Source organism: Lemur catta, chromosome 13, assembly GCF_020740605.2.
Source record: "Lemur catta isolate mLemCat1 chromosome 13, mLemCat1.pri, whole genome shotgun sequence".
Lineage (NCBI taxonomy): Eukaryota > Metazoa > Chordata > Mammalia > Primates > Lemuridae > Lemur > Lemur catta.
Genome location: NC_059140.1, coordinates 52203655 through 52227327, shown reverse-complemented (window position 1 = coordinate 52227327; position 23673 = coordinate 52203655).

Here is a 23673-nt window from a genome sequence, read left to right as displayed (position 1 = left end):
CAAGCCATAGGTGCTCACTTAGAGGACTTATCTGGTCCAGGGAGCACATATTCAGTGTGGTGAGGTTGGACCTGGGGAGTCCTGCAGTTTTGAAATTATTAACAAAGTTTGACTCTGGGAAGCATCTCTGATTCCTGTGAGTCTGATCTGACAGTGTATTCCTGTGTGTTATCTCACCTGAACGTATGCTTCCGCTACTTTCATCTTTCACTAAATAGTGATATTCCTCCTACTTGAACGTGTGGAAGTGTCTAGATCTTGACAGGAACTTCTTGGATGTGAAGATCCCAGACCTACAGAATCATAATCTGAATTTTAAAAAGAGTTCCAGGTGATTTGTATACATAATAAATTATGAGAAGCACTGCCATAGTGACTCTTACCCCCTGCTATGGTCCCATTTTTCAGCAGCAAAACTTCTTGACAGTATTATCGCTACCTTACTTGTATTTAACCACTTTCTTATCTTCCATTTCCTTTCCAGCACACTGCAATCTGGCTATGGTTTCTTCTTTTCAAAGTAATATAGCTCAAATTTTTAGCATAATTTGATCCAATTCAGTGTCTTTCCCTTTTGAATCACCTTCTTCTCTAGCTTTCTGTGACATTTCATTTTCTGCTTTTTTTCCCACGTTTTTTGTCTCTCCTTTCTCTCACCTTTTTTATCTGCTAGGTGTGTAAATGTTGCAGTGCCTCTGGGGTTAGGCCTGGGTCCTCTTTGTTTTCCCTCTCTAGCTCCCTGAGTGACTTTGTTATATAGCTTTTTTTAAGAAAACTCAGTTAAATATTGATTTTTCCAAATACATCTCTCTAGCCCAGACCTCTCCCCTGAACTCTATATAATTTCTTCAATTGTCAAATTTAACATAGCCACTTAGATTTCTAGTTGGCATCTCAATGTAATGCACTTAAAATTAATCTCTAAATTTCACCTCTCCTCACCGTATCTAACATTTGTAGCCTAATATTAATTATCCCAGTTAGTGGCAACAATATCTACTCAGTTGCTCATGTGTCATTGAAAGTCCCCTTTCCATGACCTCCTACATTCATTTCACTTCATGTCTAGTCAGTTGCACATCCAAAATATGTTTCAAATCTATTTTTCTCCATTACCTCAGCCACCATCCAAATAAAGCCACCACAGCTCTCACTTGAGCAACCACAGGAGCCTCCTAAGCAGTTTTCCTAATTCTGGAACAATAGTTTATTACCTTCCCAGTAGCCATGATGCTATTCTAAAAATGTAAATTGGATATGCCACTCTCCTGCTAATTTATTCATTAAATCAGGGGCTTCTCTTTGAATAAAATTCAAACTCATTTCATGCCTTACAATATTCTATATGACCTGGCCTCTCAGATCTCATGTTTACTAATTCCCATGGGTTAATAACCTTCAGGAACACCAAATTGTTTCCTACCCCAAGGCCTTTGAATTTCTGTTTCCTTCCTGCACAGAATGTTTCCCACATCTTCTGTCTACCACACACGTGATCACAGAAACACACACACACACATATATGGACACGTAAACAAAGACATATACAGGAACACAGAGACACACACATACACAGACACGTAGATACATATACAAAGACTTTGTTTAGATACATACACACACACACACACACACACCACATATACCCCTTGTCTTTGTAGAATCAGCTTCTTATCCTTTAGATCATATATTTCCAATGTCAAATCCTCAGAGCCTAATTCTAACAATTTTTCAACTGATTTGATTAGAATTTCTAAGGAGAAAATAATTTATCAACAAATAAGGAAAATTTAGTCTCTTTCAATATTCCTATCACATTGTTTTTTTTTTGCTCTAAATCCTCTGACAGAAATCTCCAGAAAAATAGTGAATAATGGTGGAGAGAGTATATCTCTGTTCCTGATTTTAAAGGAAATATATCTGCTATTTTTGAAATATATGATATTTTTGTTGTTTCCTTCTGACATATATGCTTTCACAAGTCCAGAAAACTTTCCTTTAGTGCTGTCTTACTAGGAGTGTTATTTGGAATAAAAATTTAATTTTATTAAATGCTTTCTGGACATCTGTGCAGGTTATTACAAGGTTTTTCATCTTTATTATATTTCCTAATTTCAGAACATCTTTATATCGTTGGAGTACATTCTGTGTAGTCAGGAATATTCTTTTAATTCATTTCTGGATTCTGTTTGTAATATTCTTTTTAGGATTTTTTCATCTATATTCATTCATAAAACTGCATTGTATTATTATTACTACTACTGCTGCTGCTTCTACTACTAATAAGATTGCTATTCTTTTGTAGCTGAGGTTCTGATAATTTTGTGGAATTAAATGAGAATCTCATCAACTTTTACTGTGTAAGGAAGGAGTTTAATTCCTATATTCCTTGAGGTTTTCTGGAATCCATCTGGGATATTGGGGGTTAGAGTCTTAGCTATCTTTTTAATTCTTCTACTGTTATCAATCTACTGAAATCTTTCATTTCTTCTTTTGTCAATATTCATATTTTTTCCTGAAGATTAGCTTCTATGTCTGTATTTCCACATTTATTGAAGCAAAATTGTATACAGCATTTTCTAAAAATATGTTATGCTCCTTTATATCTAAGGTTATGTTCCCATTTTTTTTCTTGTTGTTTTTCTTCCCTATTGCATTTTCCCATTCATTTTCTTTATCAGACTTGCCAGAATGTTACATTTTTATTAGTCTTTCTAGAAAATTTGCTTTTGGTTTTATTTATTAAGTAACTTGGTTTTGTTTTCTCTATTTTATTAATCGCTGCTTTTACCTCATTAATTCCTTTATTCATTTGCTTTCTTTTTGTTTATTCAATTGTTTTTTAACTCTTATGGGTTGAATTCTTTGTTTAGATAAAGTCTTGTTTCTTAAAAAAAACATAATGTTGTAATGTTTACATATAATACTCTTTTGATTAAATCCTATAAGTTTGGTCATGAAGTATTCTTATTATTCTTTTTGAATGAATTATAATTTCAACTCTGTTAAGGAAGTGATTTGGTATCGCTACAACATCTAATTTATTAAACAAGTTGCTTAGTCTCTAAGTTAATATTTGCCAATTCACCGAAACTCCCAATATATTGTCAATTTCTTAAATAACAAAACTTCTCAACTGTGGCCTGGGGAGAATAAACAGCAGCTGGTCACTGGGTAAGATTAGGTTGCGCAGGACCTCTTCCCCGAGTCACCTATGACTTGCTCAACTCTTATTTCTGCTCTCAGATCCTGCCGACTCACCCTCCTCCATTGTCTTTAGAGAAACTGGCACTGATTTCTTCAACAGTATTGGGCTGTGGTATCCTTAAGTCTCCTTTATTTCACCATCTGCTTTAGACGTTTTAGAAATTTGGCCGTGTTTCTGTAATACTCACTTCAAAGTTCCCAGTTTATTAGAATTGTTCTCTTTTACTCTTCTGTTTTCTTTCTCTTCCTGTCCTCTTTCTCTTTCAGCCAGAGTACTTCTCCGTTTGTGTTTTTTTTTTTTTCTGGATGTATTTTATTTGAAAATATTGAAAAATTTTAAAATTAAAAATTACCTGTAAATAAGAAGTAAAACCATCCATTCCACTTCTCCACGTCAACTTTCTGTAAGTGATCACTAATAATATATCAGTGTGTATCTTTTCCAAGTTTCCCCTACATGTTGTCAGAATGACTTTTATTAAAAAGTCCAAAAACAGTGGATGCAGAGAGAAAGAAACACTTATACACTGTTGGTGAGACTACAAATTATTATAGTACAACCTCTATGGAAAACAGTATGGAGATTCCTCAAAGAACTAAAAGTAGACCTATCATTTGATCCAGCAGTGCCACTACTGGGTATTTACCCAAACGAAAAAAATTTTATCAAAAAGATACTTGCACTCAAATGTTTATTGCAGCACAATTCACAATTGCAATGATGTGGAATCAACTCAAATGCCCATCAATTCATGAGTGAATTAACCCAATGTGATGTATGTATACCATGGAATACTACTCAGCCACGAAGAAGGATGACTTAATGCCTTTTGTAACAATTTGGCTGTAACTCGAGACCATACTTCTAAGTGAAGTATCATAAGAATGGAAAAACAAATACCACATGTACTCACTATTAAATTGGAACTAACTGATGAGCATATATGTGCATAGAGGGAAGTAAAACTCAATGGAAATCAAGCAGGTGGGAGAGGGGAGGAGGGAATGGATGAAAACCTAGCTAATGGGTAGAGTGAGCACTATTTGGGTGACAGGCACACATTTAACCCTGACTCAATCATTACAAAAGTGATCCATGTAAGCAAACTAAAAATATTTGTACCACTGTAATACTGTGAAATTAAAAAAAAAAAAAAAAAAAGCACATGATCTCCTTTAGTGGAGAGATGTATTTCTGGTAGTTTCTCCCAATCTCCTGACAAGATGTTTGTCATAGTAAAACTTCCTTTCTTCTTTGGCAATCCTCATTATCTCAATAATGGGATCTTTGTGTGACTTTGAGGAGAAACTGGACCTAGATTGAAACCCCTTGCAGGTTCCACAACAGTGAGAGACTTCCTTTGTGGCCTTATTAACACATGAGACATTTTTATAAATATCCCTGTATACATTTCCAAAGAATGTTCTTTTTATTTCTTACAAGTCTTACTATTTAGCAATTAGATTGATTATATTTTTTAAAAGTTTATGTCCATTTTTAGTGTTTGTCTTTGTGATCTATAAATATTTAAATATTTCACAATAATAATTAATTTCTGCCTCTATTTGTGCTTTAACTTTCTATATATAATATGATAGTACAATTTAAGTGCTGATTAGGCACAAAGAGAGAGTTGTAAAATTTTAAATCTAAATTACAGTGTAAAAATTATGGAAGATAGGGTTTGAAAATATGTCTAGCACTTGTGGATCTCCTCATCCATTTCTAGGGCATGAGGGGCCTGAGAAAGTGGAGCAGAGGAGATTTTATGAGTAGATCCCTTTGGAGAAAGCTTGGAGTCCTCTTCTACCTCTGATGTTGCTAGGATAGAGTTTTTGTTCTCTTAAGTCTAGTGGGGACCTTCCATGGTCCCACTCAGTAATTTTGAAACTCACCCTCAGCTGTTGGGTGATAGTGAAGCCTGGTGCCTGAAAAAGCTCAAGTGGACTATGTGCTGAGATCTGCCTCCTGTCCAGAAAATAGGAAGGGTTGAAGAGTAGTTTAGGGGAGGAAAGATTTCTGTTTTCACCTACCACTATGTTCATGGCTGAGGCATCTATACTAAAAGATAGATTCACAAGAGAAAAGTGTATCTTCAGAAATGAAGACCAAAGAAACACAGGAAACTGTATATTTTTATGCTTATGCTTGATAAAGAGTGAACAGTCTTGTGGAAGTATGATTGGAAAAAGCAACTATGATCTATGCTAATAAACTGAAGGAAACTTAACAAGGCCTGTTTTTTCAGGTTCTTCTCTGTGTCCTTGTGTCTTTAGAGACAGGAACATTTCCTTTACCTCTGGGAATAGGAAGGACACCTCTGGAATGAGGGTCTTACGACTTACTTCAATGTAAAGTCACAGAATTCTTTTATGGCCTGCTTCAGGGGAGAAGGTCAGGAGAAGGTTAATGAGAGCATCTTGTTTCTGCTGTTTCCTTAAATGCTAAGGTGTCATATTTTGGGTTAGTGTGTCCTAAACCCCATCAATGGCATTTAGGAGTTTTGGGGGCAAGGCCTGAGAATGATTGGCCCAGGAGATGTGGGGGCAGGTGGTAATTGAGAACCAATGTGGCAAGATGAGAAAGATCCCGAGTTGGGGGAGAGGATGTCTTCATCCGGTCCAATAGACCCCAGGGAAGTGAGCTAGGGTCTTAGGGGACATTTGAGCATCCAGGTGAGAACCTTTCCATGCCCTTAACTCACTTCCTTCCTTAGACCTCCAGAGTGTAGCTTTTGTTGGAAGCAACAATAATTTCCAGAAAAAGAAGAAACATTGAATAAAACCAATGATGAGTGTCAACGAGAACAGATTAGGCAGTGTTACAATAGCTATTTGCAATGCCATAATGCAGGGAGAATAGTCTAAGACTGGAGAAATTTCAGAGGTAAGTAGAAGAAGATCAATATGAAGGAGGGAGGAGAAGGAGCAAGAGCTAATATTTATTCAAACTTAAGCATATTATACATACTGAATGTTGTTTTTCATTTAATACTCAGTTTTAGTATCCCCATTATTATAATACCAAACTGAGGCTTATGGACTTTGGAAACATTAGAAACTTGCCTAAGGCTAGATAAGGCTTGACACAACAATGTATTGTGATATAACCTAGGGATGAGCATGGTAGAAAAGAGCTAAAAAAAAAAAAAAAGTGCAGGGGATTGAAGGGAATTTACAAGTATAATCCAAATAAGTTTCAAAAGGGGACTGGGGGACTGGAAGGGAGGTGCTCTATTTCTGTTTGTAATCTTATTTTACTAGCTGTATAGACTTTAGCTACGTCCCTCAGTCATGACACTCTAGCACCTCATTTCTCCATGCATGATGTATTTTATATGTTTTTGTTTAATTTCCTCCTTTGGCTCTCATGCCCTGACCCCATACACTCCCCACCCTCATCCAACCTTATAGGCATTACTGTTAGGTTTTAGGTTAGTCTTTCCAATTTTCCCTCTACACAATCATTGGCATTTGTGTCTATCTATGAAAAATATATAGTATTAAGTGTGTTTTAAAATTAAGTTAATGGCATTGTGTTATAAATCTCCTTCCGTTTCTCACTATTTTAATCAATGTTATTTTTAAAGCTCTATTCACGTTACTCTAGGAATATTAGTCATTCCTTCTGACTGCTGCACAGTATTTTATACCTCCACCATGTTTTTGTCGTCATTTGACAAACAATGGACTAGGGTGATTTACCCCCAACCCATTTTTGATAGTCGCTGAATATGTTTTCTAGTGTATCTTTGCATCAATATTGAGAACTGGGATTGATTATAGTTTACTGGTCATCAGTCATGGTGTGTACACATCCTGAATTTAACTAGATACTTTTAGATTTCTCTCTAAAATGGCTGTCACTCCCAGGTAAATGTTCTCATTGCCAGGTCATGAGGGGTTCAGTTTCCCCATATCTTTATCAACTTGATGCTACCTAAATTTCTTATTTTCTTAAACTTAATGGATATAAAGTAATGTGTTGTTTTAATGCGCATCCCTTAATAACTAGTGAGATTCAACATTTATTGTTACAGTCTCATTTCCTCTTCTGAAATTTTCCTAATCATACATTTTACTCATTTTTTTCTACCTGTTTTCTCGTCTTTTTCTTATTGTTTTTTGAAAATTTCTTGTGGTTTTAGATATAATCAGAGGAAATAAAATTTAAGATAATGTCCAAATTTCTCCTCCAGATAGCCTCAAAGTGACATGAGTCCCTATCTAACTTTGTTTTGTTCTAATATGATACTATTGAACATTTAATTTTTCCACCTATTTTCTAAAGGTTTTCTTTGGCTCACACTAGTCTGTGATAGTTTACTTTCTCATGATTAACTTTTCCCAAACGTGCCATAGACACATGTATATACATGTGTGTATGTGTGTGTGTGTACATATATATATATATGTTTATATGTGTATAAAATTATTTTGGTGCAATCACTCTAAACTTAGCACTGAAAATCCAGTCTCTGAGTGTCCCTAGTTTTGAAATAGTCCTTTTTAGGGAAATTAATTCATAAAAAAAATATGAACAAAGAAGATCTGCTCTGCTCCAAAGTCCTGAAGTTTTCCTGTCTTCATCTTATTTTACTTTACCCAATATTCTCTCAGAACAAAGTCTACTCACAGTCCTACAACCCTGCATGTCAATTCTAATCTTCCCTTCTGTCTCTTGCTGATATACTTTAACTGGCATCTCCCAAAGCAGTTTTTAATTTATTTTCCTAAATATACTCAGATCTACTTCCATCTGGCATTGCTGCTGCCTGCAAAATATGTGGTCTCCTCACTCCCTGTTGGGAGCCAGAGCCACTCTATTTCCAGTCTGGCTGCTTGGAAGGCACGCACTTTGCAGCTGGAGCTCCAGGTTACCCTTGTAGAGGCCTTGGCATGTGAGGTTTGCTCTTGCTTTCCATTTTGATGATTTGGAAAAAATCTAAGATTGAGCTTCTAATTCTTATAATGTTTAGGCAGAGAAGGCAACTAAGTCCAGAACTGCAGTTTGATCTTCAGAATCTGTTTATAATAAATTTTAAAATGTGACCTTTTCATGATGCATCTTACTTTGCCTTGGGTTTTATATCTGGCACTTTACATCTTAATGCTGCATAAAATGTGTATGATGAATTAAAATTCTTAAAAATAGAAATTATTTTATTAATTTTTATTTGACAAAATTTGTAGAAATTATGTTTTTAATTACTCATATACTAGTGTTATGATGATCTATATGAAATCGTTGCTTGTGAGGTCAAACATGCTCAACTATAAGCAATTCCATTCCATACAGTACTGCTTAATATGTAAAATAAAATGCATTATACTGAAGTATGGGAGGTCTAGGTAATGACTTCCCCGCGTCCTTGTAGTAAATGGCAGCAAGCACTTACTTGATTCTGATTCAAGTGCACAGCTGAATACTCCAGTGCAACTGCAATTTGAATTAACTAGTAGAATTATTTAAAACTGCTTAAAGTTTATAACTACAGGCACTGGATTTTGAGGTGCTTAGCTGTACATAATTGTTAATTTATGCTATTCTAAAATAAATAATATATGATATATTGAAAGGGAAAGAGATATTTTCTACTTTTTTATGACACAGGAGAAAATACAACTAACTCTTTAATTTAGGATGTATATTTAAATTATACTCTTCTTTTGAAGAATTTTTCTCATAAAGATAGCTGAGTTTAATTACTATTTGTAAAAAAGTCTATATCAACGCCTGGCATTCTAGATATAAGACAGCACAATTGGAGGATTAATTCCAAGTTAATGAGCTAATTTTCTTTTCCTAACTTGCAAAAGAAAGAGCAGTAAATAACAACTGTATAATAGAATCAGGGAACTATGTTGTCCATAGAGTTTTAGCATTGCAAGAGCGAGTCACAGATTGTCTAGGTCAGTTCTCCCACATCTCAGAGGGGAAAACTGAGAATGAATTAATTACCAAGACTGGTATAGTAGGAGCAGGTCAGGGACAAGTAGACAGGTGACTCACTTTTCCCAGTGTTTCTGTTATGAATAAGAATAAAATACCCATTACATATGTATTCTTTAAATGGCTCATCTCTGAATGAGAAACATGGGCTGGAAGCTGGCATCATCCCAACCCTCTGTTTCAGGACTTCATCATTTTCCTTCTCATTGAATACAACAATAGCATTCTGTCTAGTCCCCTTACTTGCAATCTTGCCCTGGTTCGATCCATTTTCCACATTACCAAAAGAGTACGCTTATTAAGATGTATTTCATACACCATTTCCCTATTTAAACATCTTCAAAGTTTCTTAAGAGAAAATCTGGACTCCTTAGTGTGACACCAGAGGCTCTTTCTAAACTGATCTCCACCTTCTTTATCTCAGTACTGCTTGGTGCTACTACCCTCATCTGTGTCTTCATGCCTTTCCAAGGGCTATTACCCTCTACCTCATTTTGCCACCTACTATCCTCTCTCCTTGCCAATCAGGGCCACGCTCTTGTTTAGGACGAGTCTTAATCGAACTTCAACACTCAGATACAATGTGACCTCTTCCACCTTCTTAGTGCTTCCCAAACATCCTGAGCTTACCTTGATCCTGGCATTTTATGATATTTATTATAATTCCACTTCCCTGACCATATCTCCTTTGGAGCTGGCACAGTGTCTTTCATGACTGATTCCAGTGGCCCATATAATGTTTGGTAGACTCTCAAAGCACCACCTACCATCAGCTTATTAAACTTAGTCCCCCTCATTTTCACAGGCTCTCTTCAAAGCCCTGGGAGAAGCTCCGAGCAAGTATTCATGTGGTCATACGTTTGAAAAAAACTCAAAAAGGTAAGATTTTTTTTTTTTAATTTTTAAAGAAACCTCTTATCCTCAGTTTTATATGCTTCAGGCCTGGCAAAACCTGAACTGCCCAGGAAGAGACTCAGTAAATGTCTGTGGAATGAATTAATAAATACATTTTCAACAATGCATCATCTCTACATTCCTCAAATATGTAGATTTAACCTACTATAGTTTTTAGATCTGTTGCCTCGTCTGTTAAAATAAGAGCATGATATTTAGTCTGTTAATGAAAAAAAAAACCAAACTTTGTGAAATAATATAAAGAGGTTTATTCTGAGCTGAATGTGTGTGACCAACAATCTGCAACACATGGCTTAAAGACATCCTGAGAAAATGTGCCCAAGGCAACTGGGATACAGTTTGGTTTTATACATTCATGAAGACAGGAATGACACATAAAATCGTAAATCAGTACATGGAAGGCATACATTGGTTTGGCCCGAAAAGGAGGGACATCTCAAAGGGAGAGGGGGGTATTACTGGTTACAGGTGGGTTTAAAGATTCTTGTATTAATAATTGGTTAAAGAAATGAAACTTTGTCTAAAGGCTTGGAATGTTTTAAGTTAAGATAAGGAAGCCTGTTAATTATAGACAAGCCACCGGATGTATACCAGACTAAAATGATCTGCTAAGTAAATTGATGGTCTGCAAGTATGGTTTAAGCTTTGTCTTGCATGGCCTTATGTCCTGTTAATATGTTAGCATGTTATTGTTGCAAGGAGTAACTTCAAAAGGGAGGAAGTCTAACAAGGTGTTTCTGACCTTCCTTCTCTTCATGGCCAGCAACTCACCTTTAAGGTTTTTCTGGGGTACCCTTGGCCAACAGGGGATCCATTCAGTCAGCTGTGGGAGGGTCTTAAGGATTTTATTTTAGTTCTCAAATCTTTGTCCTATTTTAGGCCATTTGTGACAACAAAACTGTTAAGTACAAGAGTGGAATCAATGTAGAGCTCAGTTCCATCTTGTCTTGAGAGTTATGTGTTGGGACCCAGCTTAACAAGTGATTGTCACTGAAGTGTGGTTTTAGGGCACTTTCCTTGAAGTCACAATGCCTAACCCCTTAGAGTTATAAGGAACATTAGAGAAGGCAGAGAACAAGCTGAATCACGTGCTTTCATTTGCTCATTTATTTCATGTATGTATTTAGCACATAATTTATGCCAATGACTAGGAACTGAAGCACACCATAGTGAACAAGAGAATTAATACCCCTGCACTCTTGAAGCCTACATTGAAATGGGAAGGCAAAAAGAAATAATTATGTGAGTGGTCTCAGTTTGAGATGTCAGATAAGGTGGGAAAAATAAGTAGAAATGAAGTCTTTCAAGGGCATTGAAGGTCATCATTTGGAGATGTTTTTATTCAAAATGTAATTAGAAAGCCATTGGAGGAATTCAGTCAGGGGACTAATCAGTTCTGATTTATGTCTTTATTTCTACTTTGATGAGAATGCTTTCATTGTGGACAGGAGTAGAGTATGGAAAACTAATTACCTACTAATGTAGAACCGCATGAGATAATAAGAGCTTGGACTAGGGTGCTGATAATGGAGATGGAGAAATATATATTTATTTTATATATTTCAAAAAGTAGAACTGACAGGTTTTGGTAAATAGATCAGATTTTAATATAACAGATATAAAGGCAGAAATCAATAGTGACTTTTAGTTTCTTTGACTTGAGGAATTATGATGCCATTTACTGAGATGAGGAAGCAACAATTGGGAGAAATATCAAGACTTTTGTGAGAGCAAAGCATGTGCAAGGCCTTGCCCCAAGTCTGACTCAAGATCAAAGTATTTCGAAGTGTTTTATAAAGCCGACAATCACAATACCACTTCCAATTTTGTCTCAATTAAGCCTACTACTCATATGCCATACAAAATATCCAGAAGGGTTGATTTTAATCAATTTGTCTCTCTCCTATTCACTGCAATGTCTTTTTGAAAATTAGTAGCACACTCTGCTACAATTCATCTGCAGTGTTTAGCCATCCCATGATCTCTTGCATCCTCTCACTTCCCATAATTTAAGTCCAACATTGTGTCTTGCTGATTACAAGTTGCCTATAATTTATGCATGAGATAAGTGGAATTGGATTCCTATAACAAGCCAGGAATACTATTGATAGGGAAACTGCAGACGTATTCTCAGGCAATTAGCTGAGTGCAAAGGAAAGCCATTATGTAAAAAAGCCAAGATATTTATCTTTGGGTTATAGCTAACTCTTCACACGAAATATTAGTTAGCACATAGAGAATTTTAAAAATTTCTGTCCTTTATTTTGAGTATGGATATTTCTAGTACAACATATTTATGAACACACAGCTATGTATTCATGTCATTCAGTATAATACTACACTAATACTCAGATATTGCATAGGTACAGGAGTATATACTACAAAATATAACATTATTTTATGTTCTAAAGCACTATGGTAATGATAAAGGTACTATGATATAAGAATAAGGATATTGCTGCTGCTGATTCAACAAAAAGTACGATTTCCCTTGATCACACTTCGCTATTAAAGCTTTCGCACTCTGAAAACCCCTGTGCTGCCAATACTATTAATGCTGACACAGGGAAGACAAGCAAAGATGACAGCAGTAATAGGGAAAAAAGAGAAAAAGGGATACAGGGGATTAATTTGATACATTTTCAGTATTGAAATATGGTGTGATAGATTAGGGCCTTCTGGAAAGTATCAGGTTATCCTTCTACTTCTGACTTTCCCTTTATTCCTTCAGAAGATTCTGTATTTTCATATCCCTTGTGGGTCTTTAAGACATTCAAACTTATGTATCCAGCATGTTACAAAAGAGGCATAGGTTGAAAACAAAATCATAATAAAATATCAATTATTTCAATATTGCCTGCTAGCCTCACCACCTGGATTTCAGTCTGACCATGAGCATAGATCCAGCCTTTTGCTCTTTCCTGTCTATTAGTCAATCACCCTGTTGTCTCTTAGCTTATTTTGGGTCATATTCATCAAACAAGCAAGTGCTGGGGTTCAGAAAGCAGTATGCCCAAATATGGCATTTTGATATGCTGGACTGAATGAAGAAGCCTCAAGGTCTTGTTTACCAAAAGCTCAGCGCTTGTCCTCAAGGCCACTTCAGAAGAATAAGAATAAGTGGTTTCAGGAGAAGGAAACAGAAGTTTATTAATTTGCCTGCAAAGGAGGAAAATGTCAGAGTATCCTCTCAAAGTACCAAATTCCTCCCCCATAAGCAAAACATACAGAACTTTTAAGGGGAGGGTTCTCAGATTCAGGGTATTGTTCAGTTACAGTTGATGTTCTGATCCTTTCATCTCCAGAATTGGCTGGGACCACCAGCTGCCCGGGACCTCCTGGGACCTCTGCCACCTGGACCTCTGCCAGGATGGCATCACTAAGCCGTCTCCTGCAGAGCAAAGAACAAAAGACACTCCCCTGCCTGGCTTGACTGCTGGCCTGTGTCAGGGATCCCAGTTTTAGTTCTGAAAAAGATGAGAGATAGAAAACATTTTTGCCATCTTTTTTTCTAGGCCATTCTCTCTGTTACAGTTTCTCTGACTTCCCTGCATCCTACCATAGACTCTCCCGAAAAAGTTGAAGTTTCTTTATCTAAGATCCAGACTCACCAAGGAGAATAATTTTTCTTTTCTTCTCCTCCCTTCCCGGCTTATATTCCTGTAAGACCAGCAATGTGACTACATATGAACAGACTCTTTAAGAAATGGTATCTCATTCAAATTCCAAAGAGAACTGTTTATCACATATTGGTTAATCATTGTTCCCCATCCATTCATCCTATTTAGCAATCCTTTATTGCCCCTCCACAGAATCCCTCTTGCCCCTGTCCATAACCTATTTTACTAGAAAGATATATAAGCTTCTAAATCGCACTAAGGATTTGAATCTTCATTCTGAAGGTTCCTGTGTACACACATAAAATAAATTTGTATGTCTTTTTCTCTAAGTAATCAATCTGCCTCATGTCAGTGATTTTTCAGTGAACCTTAGCAAGGCAAGAGCCATACCCCCTACACAAGTTAATGATTTCTTTGGAAAAGTTTCTGCAAGTTTTTCCCATGCATTTGTAAGTGCTCAATCTAAAGCCAGTTGAAGCCATGCGTCCCAGGACTGTAAATTCTATTTTATTTGACTACCGGAGTAGCAAAGTTATAGGTAATACAGTCTTCTTCAGCTAACTCGCAGTGTTTTTTCCTCTTATCAAGCTCACCACAACTGTTTACTTGTCTGCTTATTTTGTGCTTATTGTAGGAAGACTTTAGAAGCTTAGGCATGATGTTGACATGTTGAACTGGAACTATACTTTCGATTTTTAACTTAACAATTCTATAAATTGTGGCATTTTAATTTTATAAACTTTTCCTCTAGTATATAAAGGAAAAGTACATTTTAAAAATGTGCAGCATATTTGGAAAGCATACTCTCATTTAGCTCTTTTACCTTTCTTCCCTGATATCTGGTACCCCCATCCCATTTTTCCTTCACTTGCTCTCAGGGTGTGTATCCTGAGGTCAGGTTGTTTCTTGTGAAGGAAATTAGAAATATTTTACCCCAAAATATATTTCTTTGACATATTTTCAGATGACTGCTTTGGGTATCACAGATGTAAGTAATGCTACAAAGCTATCTTTTTAGGGGGGAAATTCACATCTGCAGAGAATCTCCATTAATGTAGCCATGTCTATCTTTACCTGATCTGGGAAAGATTAACTGAGAGACTGACACCTTTAAAGGTCTGAAAAGAAACATTTACCATCTATTGTCTCAGAGGGCTGCTGCCTGTGAGGCTTTATCTACATAGCAAGACTCTCTCTGTTAGCCAAGCTTCCTTTTCCCCCTCCCATCACCTATCTTGCCACCAAAAACCTGTTTGGCTGCAGTCCAAGTTGCCATCTTTAAAAACCTCAGTACCTCAATGAGAAGTTGAGTTTTCATTCTGAAGGCTCCCATGTATACATATTAAAATAATTTGTATGTCTTTTTCCCCAATTAATCAATCTGCCTCATGTCAGTGATTTTTCAGTGAACACTTACTGGCCAAGGGCCTTGCTCCCTACACTTGCTGGAAGGGAGTCAGAACTAAAACCAAAGAAACCAGATTCTGTTGTTCTTGTATATATTTTTGCATAAATCTTCCGTGCCTTAAAGGTAAAGCTATCCACTTGTGACTCATGCTTTCTTAGTAATCCACCTTTTAACAATGTCCATATCAAATGAAGCAGAGGCAATTTTGGTAATGACTGCCAGGAAGCTCTTGAAAGAATAAAAATAGACCATGCCCTTCTCCCAAAGAAAGCAGTTGTGTAATTATAGGACTATGTTTCTATTTATGAAATTTAATTCTAAAGAATATTTTTCAACCATATATTTAAATAGGATGTTTCATTTAATGCTATGATTATATATCCATATGTAGTCTATATTTTTTATTTCCATTTTTATGTACATCTAAAAAGAAATAGATAAGTATTTTTGAGGATCTCCACTTTTATGTAGCTTTACTGTTTAAATTTCACTGGACTCTGTGGTGTCTATATACTGCTTAAAACTAATATAAGTGCTTTAAACTAATCCATTATCAGTGAGAAAACCAACATTTGACTTCAGAAACATCCTAACCCAAATCAGTCAAGTAATGCAGCATTCTTGTAGAAAGAAATAAAACAGTAAAATGCTACTTCCTTTTTAAAAAAATTCTTTCAAATCTTAACTGTCATTTTTTGGCATCTTTACTTAAGAAACAAGAAATCCTTTAAAAACCATTTGGCTCCACATTGTTTGCAGATACTTAGGAATAAGTTTTTAAGCCTTATTTATTCTTTTTACAGTTCATGATTTTGTTATTTGAATGCCAATGACCTCCTTTGATTCTCACTCCTTTATTGGCCAAAGATTTCTGCAAGGTTCAACTTGATTTCTTTTTTTTTTTTTTTTAATTAACTAAGCTTAGAAGGAGCCAAATAATTCAATTAGCTGAATACCTACCATGGCTTACTATTGAAGGAATATGCCTTGTTTTTCTTTAAAAAGGAAAAGTCAAGACTGATCAAATTGTTAGGTAGTTAACAAGGGATTTTGGGTCTCCGAGGGACAAAAGTGGGTACCTTGCCTTGGTGCAATTGCCCTACCTGGGAAGAAGGACCAAGGGTGGGTCCCAGGCCCCCATCTGGGTCCTGCTTCACCTTAATCCTGTCCCAAGTTACTGCCATACCTGGGGGAGGAGGAAATACCCTACAAATCTGCCAGTAAGAACTTAGTGTACCAACTGCAAATGAATGCAGAGAACTCTCTAGCCCATGGGCCAAGCAGCATAGGTATGAGAGAGTCTGGAAAGTGACCTACAACAGCCAGTTTTCAGAGAGGCTCATGGGAGATCCCCATGTGTAGTAAGACTCATGTCATCTAACTCCCAACTGTCTAATCAAAGTGGTTCCATGGTCTGAGTCACGGGGGAGATCCCAATATGGACAGAGTAAAACAAGACCGAGACCATAACCAAGCTCCCTTTTTGCCCTCTTTTTTTTTTTTCTTGGCCATCTTTCCCTTTGTCTTTTTCCCTCTTTCACTACAACAATGGGTCTGGTTGTCATCTGTGGCACATGTACTTCATTCTGTAAACCTATATCTTTTTTTTTTTTTTTGAGACAGAGTCTCGCTGTGTTGCCCAGGCTAGAGTGAGTGCCGTGGCATCAGCCTAGCTCACAGCAACCTCAAACTCCTGGCTTAAGCGATCCTACTGCCTCAGGCTCTCCAGTAGCTGGGACTACCACCATGCACCACCATGCCCGGCTAATTTTTTTTTTCTATATATATATTTTAGTTGGCCAGATAATTTCTTTCTATTTTTAGTAGAGACGGGGGTCTCGCTCTTGCTCAGGCTGGTCTTGAACTCCTGACCTCGACCAATCCACCCGCCTCGTACTCCCAGAGTGCTAGGATTACAGGCATAAGCCACCACGCCCGGGCTGTAAACCTATATCTTGCTCTTGCTCTATAATCCTGTCTCTCCTCAATCAACCTCATTTTCATGGTTGCCTTACTTTGGTGCATCTGGTCATTCTTCAGCCATGAGCGTGCCAAGAACTGACATTTCAGACCCCAAAACCTGACATTCTAAAGGGAAATAGCTCTATACGTAAAAGAGAAGGGTATAAGCAGCATTGGCTACTATGCAGGCCAGGCTGGTGGGAACAAGAAAGATTGTGTGGCTCTCTGTACTCAGCCTCAACTAACCCTAGTAAGTTGTGAGCTTAATGTTAGCCCTGAATGTGCAGGGCTAACACAATGAAACACAATGTCATGCAGATTCGAGGTTTTTGTTTCCAAGCTGGGCACTGCCAGCTGGTTTTGGTAGCTTTAAGATTAGCAGTCACTGGGTATTCATTCTAGCATTGCCTTCTCTCCCTCGTAGTTCTCACCACACTGGGGAATTACAAGATTGATGACAGAGGATGGACTTAAATAAGCTAAAGTAAAATCGAGCATTAGGAATAAGAAAAAAACCTGACCTTATTCTCCAGGACTTGGTAAATATAGAACTGAGAGCCAGAGGGGGCCTCTTCAGCTGCCTCTTCAGCCTCCTAGGCATTCTGCAACGATTCTTGACCTGATTAGGGTATAAAAATAAGGTTCTATCTAATGCTTTGGGTGGATAAGTCTTACTTTGATAGAAAGTGTCACTGTGTTGATCCCCAGGAAAGCAGATGTAAGGTAATGCATTCAGGGTTATATCAAAGAGTAGATTTACATTCATGATATGCATGTAATGATTATCTCTCATAAGCCTTTCATGGCTGATTTATAGGTGGTTAAGTTTGGAGTCATTTTATGAGGCCCAGCACTGATGGAAGTTAGCCTCCCACTTGGGCTCAAATTTGAAGTTCAAGAATTTATGAGAAACTTATATTACTCTCTGACCCTACCCAGAAAGCCTAAATAGTAAATACATTTGAAATTATGACAATAATAATTTTACATTTATATACTGTCATATAATATATAAAATACCCCTAGGTTTTATAATTTCTTAAACTCTGTTACAAAGAGATGAATGTTCTTTATGACTTTTCTGTTAACCATTATAAAGCTTTGTTAAGAAAAAAAACAAGCATTATTGTTCTGATGAGGAAAATAAGGCATAAAAATGATAATTGCCTTGCCTCTTGTTATGGAGACCAATAACTCATTTGGTTCTACCTCTGGATACTGTTCTAATAACATAGCCTTAACTTCCTCTCTAAGACCTCAAAAGCAGACAGTCATCATTTCATTATGCATTATTTGGTAATTTGACTAATGTATTGACTTTCATGTTTATTCAAATGCTAGGACAAGACGGTTTCCATTCCTCATTCTTTCCACTCAAGTAATCTTTCCTACCTAGTGTTTTGTGCTCTTGATTGAATCCTTAGATACCTGAAAGAAAATGTATCTTTATTTGTTTGGGGTGGAGAGCCAATTGCTGAATGCCCTCTAGGAATTAGAGTCTTAACGTGGACATGGTGGCAGAGAATATGGACAGATAAAGATTTTATCAGCACAACAAAGCAAAACAGAAGAAGACCAAAATCTTCTCTTCATTCAAGGTCTTTATATTGCCATAAAGAGAAATAGGAATTCCTTCCCTGTAAATCTGTAAGTAGAAATAGAAAATATGTCTTAATGATAGACAGGGACTGTGTTATATTCCTACTTCTTTCAGAAGGTTGGCTACTTGCCTGTTTTGATTTTCCATGGAAATCACTTTTTGAACTGTGTGTTGAGAGATGTATCACTAACAACTGCTGGGCAAACCAATTTTCAGTTTATTTGGTATCGAGAGAATTAAAATGTGATGGCTGAAAATTATGATGAAAAAAGTGATGCTGGGAGCCAGTGGAAGCTTTGTGTTTTTCTTTTTCTTTTGGTTATGTTTGGCTACAATTTATTTGTCTTTACTTACAGATTTCAGATTGTTTGACATTCAGTGGTGAGTAGGTTTTCATGCTTCTCATTGATAACAATTTCTCATAAAATTGAAGTTCTAATGCTGGGTCAATGAAGCTATTATGCTTTAAGAAATAATTCATGTTGCTAATATTTATTAGAAATTACCCTGTTCATCAATTTCTAACAAAACTATCAACTACTTAAAGTTTAAAACTTTATATTATCAACTTTAGATTTGCCAAATTTGGAAAGTTATTGCTATTTCCTTTTGCTTCATTACATTGCATATTTAGTTTACTATTTGAAAAACGATGATTATTTCAATTGTGAACTAAAATAAAATCTTAAGCTCCCTCTACCCCAGCTGACTGAATGGACCCCCTCTTGGCCAAGGGGACTCCCCCAAAAAACCCTTAAAGCTGAGTTGCTGGCCATGAAGATAAGGGAGGTCAGACATGCTTACTTATGCCCTGTTCCTTTTGGAGTTATTTTTGTAACAATAAAATACAAAATCATTAACAAGCCTAAGGCCTTGTAAGACAAAAGCTAAATCACACCTGCAGGTCATTGGCTTACTTAACAGGTAGGTCACTGTCTGTGTATGTCCGGGATATATCCATTGGCTTGGCTCTGATTAACAGACTTCCTTATCTTAAGTTAAAATATTCCAAGCTTTTAGGCAAAGCTTTATTTCTTTATCCGGTTATAAATCAAAGATTCATTAAACCCACCTATAACCTGTAATTTGCATGCTGTGGGATGTCCTGCCTTTTGGGGCCAGGCCACTGTATACCTTCCATGTATTGATTTATGACTTTATATGTAATTCCTGTCTCCCTAAAATGTATAAAACCAAACTATAACCCAATCACGGTGAGAAAACTTGCTCAAGGCTTTTTGGATGTGGCTCTCTGGGCCATGGTCACACATTTTTGGCTTAGAATAAAGCTCTTTAAATTATTTCACAGAGTTTGGGTTCTTTTCCATTGACACAATTCTGTATTTTTAGAAATAATAAAGCTCAGAAAGATCAACAGTCTCCTTGAAGTTAGATAGTCGGTTGATAGCAGAGCCAGATCTAATGCTTACTGTATCCAATCATACAAGCATTGTTTTCTTGACTACATTGTCAATAGAGTGATATCTCTGCATATATGCAAAAGGGAGAGTTGTTTTGCATATTCTCTGAATGTGTTTAGGCCAGGGACTGTGTGCTGTTAAATTCTGTACACCCAATGCTCAAACTGGTACTGCCACAGAATAGATGATTACTTAATATTTATTGAATAAATGAATAAATGTTGAATGTATCTTTATTCTCTCTTGACACCCTTGAACATTACCAACTAAACTATATGTTTTTAAAATTGGTAGTCTCTTATAAAGTTTAATATATTCCTACCTTATGAGTCAATAATTCCTCTCTTGGTTATTTATCAAAGAAAAATGAGAAAAAGAAAAACAGTCCATAGAAAGACTTATACCTGAATGTTCATCATAATTTTAATTGTAATAGCCCCCAAATGAAAACAACCCAAATGTTTATCAACAGATGAATGGACAAAACTATTGTACATTCACATATTTGGTATCTTGATTGAGGCAGTTGTTTCATGGTTGTATATATTATTAAAAGTTAAAACCCATTGAACTATACATTTAAAAAATGGGGACATTTTACTGTATGTACATTGTTTCTCAATAAAATTGAAGAAGTAAAAAACATAATTTTCTATATCTGTTTTTAACAAGTGTAAAATTATAGGGAGTAATTGATATCTGTTAATATCTTCTATTAATATCTTAATCTGTAGTTAGATGTATAAAATCTGTTAACCCAAATCAATGAAGAAAAGTCTCTTAGAAATATTCTTTCCAATAAGCTTAGTTACACCTAATAAGCACATCAACTGATACATACAAATGAGATATTAGTGTAATGTTTATGTTAAAATATTACTCACTAAATCATATGCACGGCATTCCTTCTAGTCTGTTTTTGCTTTGATGATATGCTTAGCTGCTAAATACAGGTAAAGATAGTCACTCTTTCCTTATCGAGGAGATGATTATCTGAAAACTTCAAAGCTTCCTATTCCTATTTTTTTCACTGCAGGCCCAAATTATGAGTCCAAATTTCCCTGCATAGCAAATATAACATTTTTTATTTGGATGTTAATGTTTTAGGTTTGGAAAGCAAGGAACAAGCTACTCATGTATATTTGCTTCTTTGCTAAACTCTGTGAGAGATTGCCAGCTATTAAAAGCAAAATTTAAAATATATTTATCAGTTATGTTTAACAGAGCACAAAAACTAGGAATTAACCACCTGGATGAGAACCAATGACCCACTTAGAAAAGTGTTATGTTGACAACAAATTCCTGAAGAGACAGACAGGTCATGAGAAGACATTATTTTTCTTTTTAATGTGACTTTTACAGGTTAACTACATCTAGCTTGTCTTGGTAAAAATTCAAGACTCTATTGGTCATAAATATAACCAACTTAAAAAAAATAAAATCTATCCTTATTTCCATTTCCTGTCTCTATTATCATATCTTCTTGATAATGAGCTTTTAAAACTTGATCACCTGCTGTGTACATTAATGCATTATCTTAATTGCTTTTTAAAAAAATCTACCTATTTTGGATTTAAATCTACACTTTTCCAAAGAATCTGAAATTACCGTGAAGCATTTTGTTTGTTCTGAAAGGGCAACAAAGTTTTGATATGTGGATTATATTTATAAATTAAGAAGAAGCAGCAGCAGCAAGCTTTGAATTATTCTGGAGCTCAGCAGGTTGGCAGGGACTGACAGCAGATTTGGGACATTATCTGTAATATATGGAGCAGATTAAGCAATTCTCCTCAGTAATACCTAGCTTCACCTCCTGTGTGCAAATGGGTTTGTTGTTGAAGTAAGGCCAATTGAAATCATAAAGTCAGCAGAGTTCATCTTTTTCACTGCTTCAATTGCCTCCACTTCTGGTGGCTGTGACATGCCCGGCACTGTGAGAGGCCCCATGATACAAAAGTGAACAAGACATGATTTCTACCCTCAAGGCCTCTGAAGAACTTACTACCTGTGTTGGAAAATGATACACATTTTCATTAGCCATTAATATGATATGATTTAGCCATTAATATGATAAATATGATACTAACATAAACAGGAACACAAAAGAGGAAATGTTTCATTTGTGGAAGACCTCACAGAGCCTTGAGGAGATGAGAATGTATTTACCTGGTCCATTCAGTGCATTCATTTAGTCATTCAACAAATAATGCTGAACCCATGCTCTGCCCTGACTCCTGTACTGGGACGAGGCTTGCAATGATGATCAAAGATGAGCAGCGTCAAAGTGAAATGAGCCAAACTCAGAAATAAAAATACTGCATGATCTTACTTATATGTGGAATCTAAAAAAATATAAAAACGTTGGACATGCAGAGGTAGAGGATAAAATGGTAGTTATAGGGACTGGGAGTGGAGAATGGGGAGATGTTGCAGACATGTAAGATGCATAAACCTGGAGATCTAATGTACAAAATGAGGACTATAGCTAATAATGTTGTATTGGACTTGGGATTTTTGCTAAAGAGTAGGTTGTTGGTGGTCTTGCCATACACACACAAACACACAAACGGTAACTATATGAGATAATGGACATGTTAATTAACTAACTATAATAACCATTTCACTATATTTAAATATATTAAAAGATCATATTGTACTTAAGTATATACAATACGATATTGTTTTTAAAAAAAGATAAGCATCATTCCTTCTTCCTGGGGTTTACAATCAAACAAGTAGCTGTATATTTGCACACTGTGGCATGAGGTATATATGTAAGGTACAGAATGTAATGACAGTATACAAAGGATCTGAAAATTTTGAGGGGGGCGCTGTCTGTGGGGAGCAGGTTAAGGAAGACTTTCTGAGGAAGCAACTTTGGGGATGAGATCCAAAGATAAATTTGATTTAATTTAGGCAGTGGTAGGGAGTGGGGAAGAGGGCACCAGGCACAGAGAGCAGCAGTACAAGGTCGTCACAGTAGACTGTGTGGTGTATTTGTGCACTTGAATCAATGCAGTGTGGCTGGAGCACAGCTTTAAAAACAAAAACAAATACTTTTACTGCCTTTTGGACAGTACATTTCAGGAAGCCACAGTCAGAAAGATATAGCATTACATCTACATGAGAGACTGTAGTTACTTGAACTAGGTAAAGACAGAAATGAGAAATGGATAGATTTAAATTTATACACTGGAGTCAAAAGAACCTGGTGATATACTGGCGAGGAAGAGAGAGAGTCAACGATGACTCTTAGGCTTCTGGCTTGAAAAACTGGAGAGATGAGTGTGCTTCAGTGAGAGAGGAAGCAATGGAAGGAGGGCAGGATTGGGCAAAAGCTTGGGAGTTTGGCTTTTAACTGGCTGTTTAAAGTGTCTCTGGAACATACAAGTGAGGACAGTATCAGTTGGATATATCAGCCTGCAGCAGAAAGGTCTAGTCTAGAGGTATACATATAAAAGTCACAGAAATATGGCTGATAACTGAAGACCATGGGATAAATGAAACTGCACAAGGAGAGCATAGAAGGACAAGAGAAAAGGCTGAAAACTGTGCCTTGAGGGCAGTCAACATTTAAGGACTGTGTA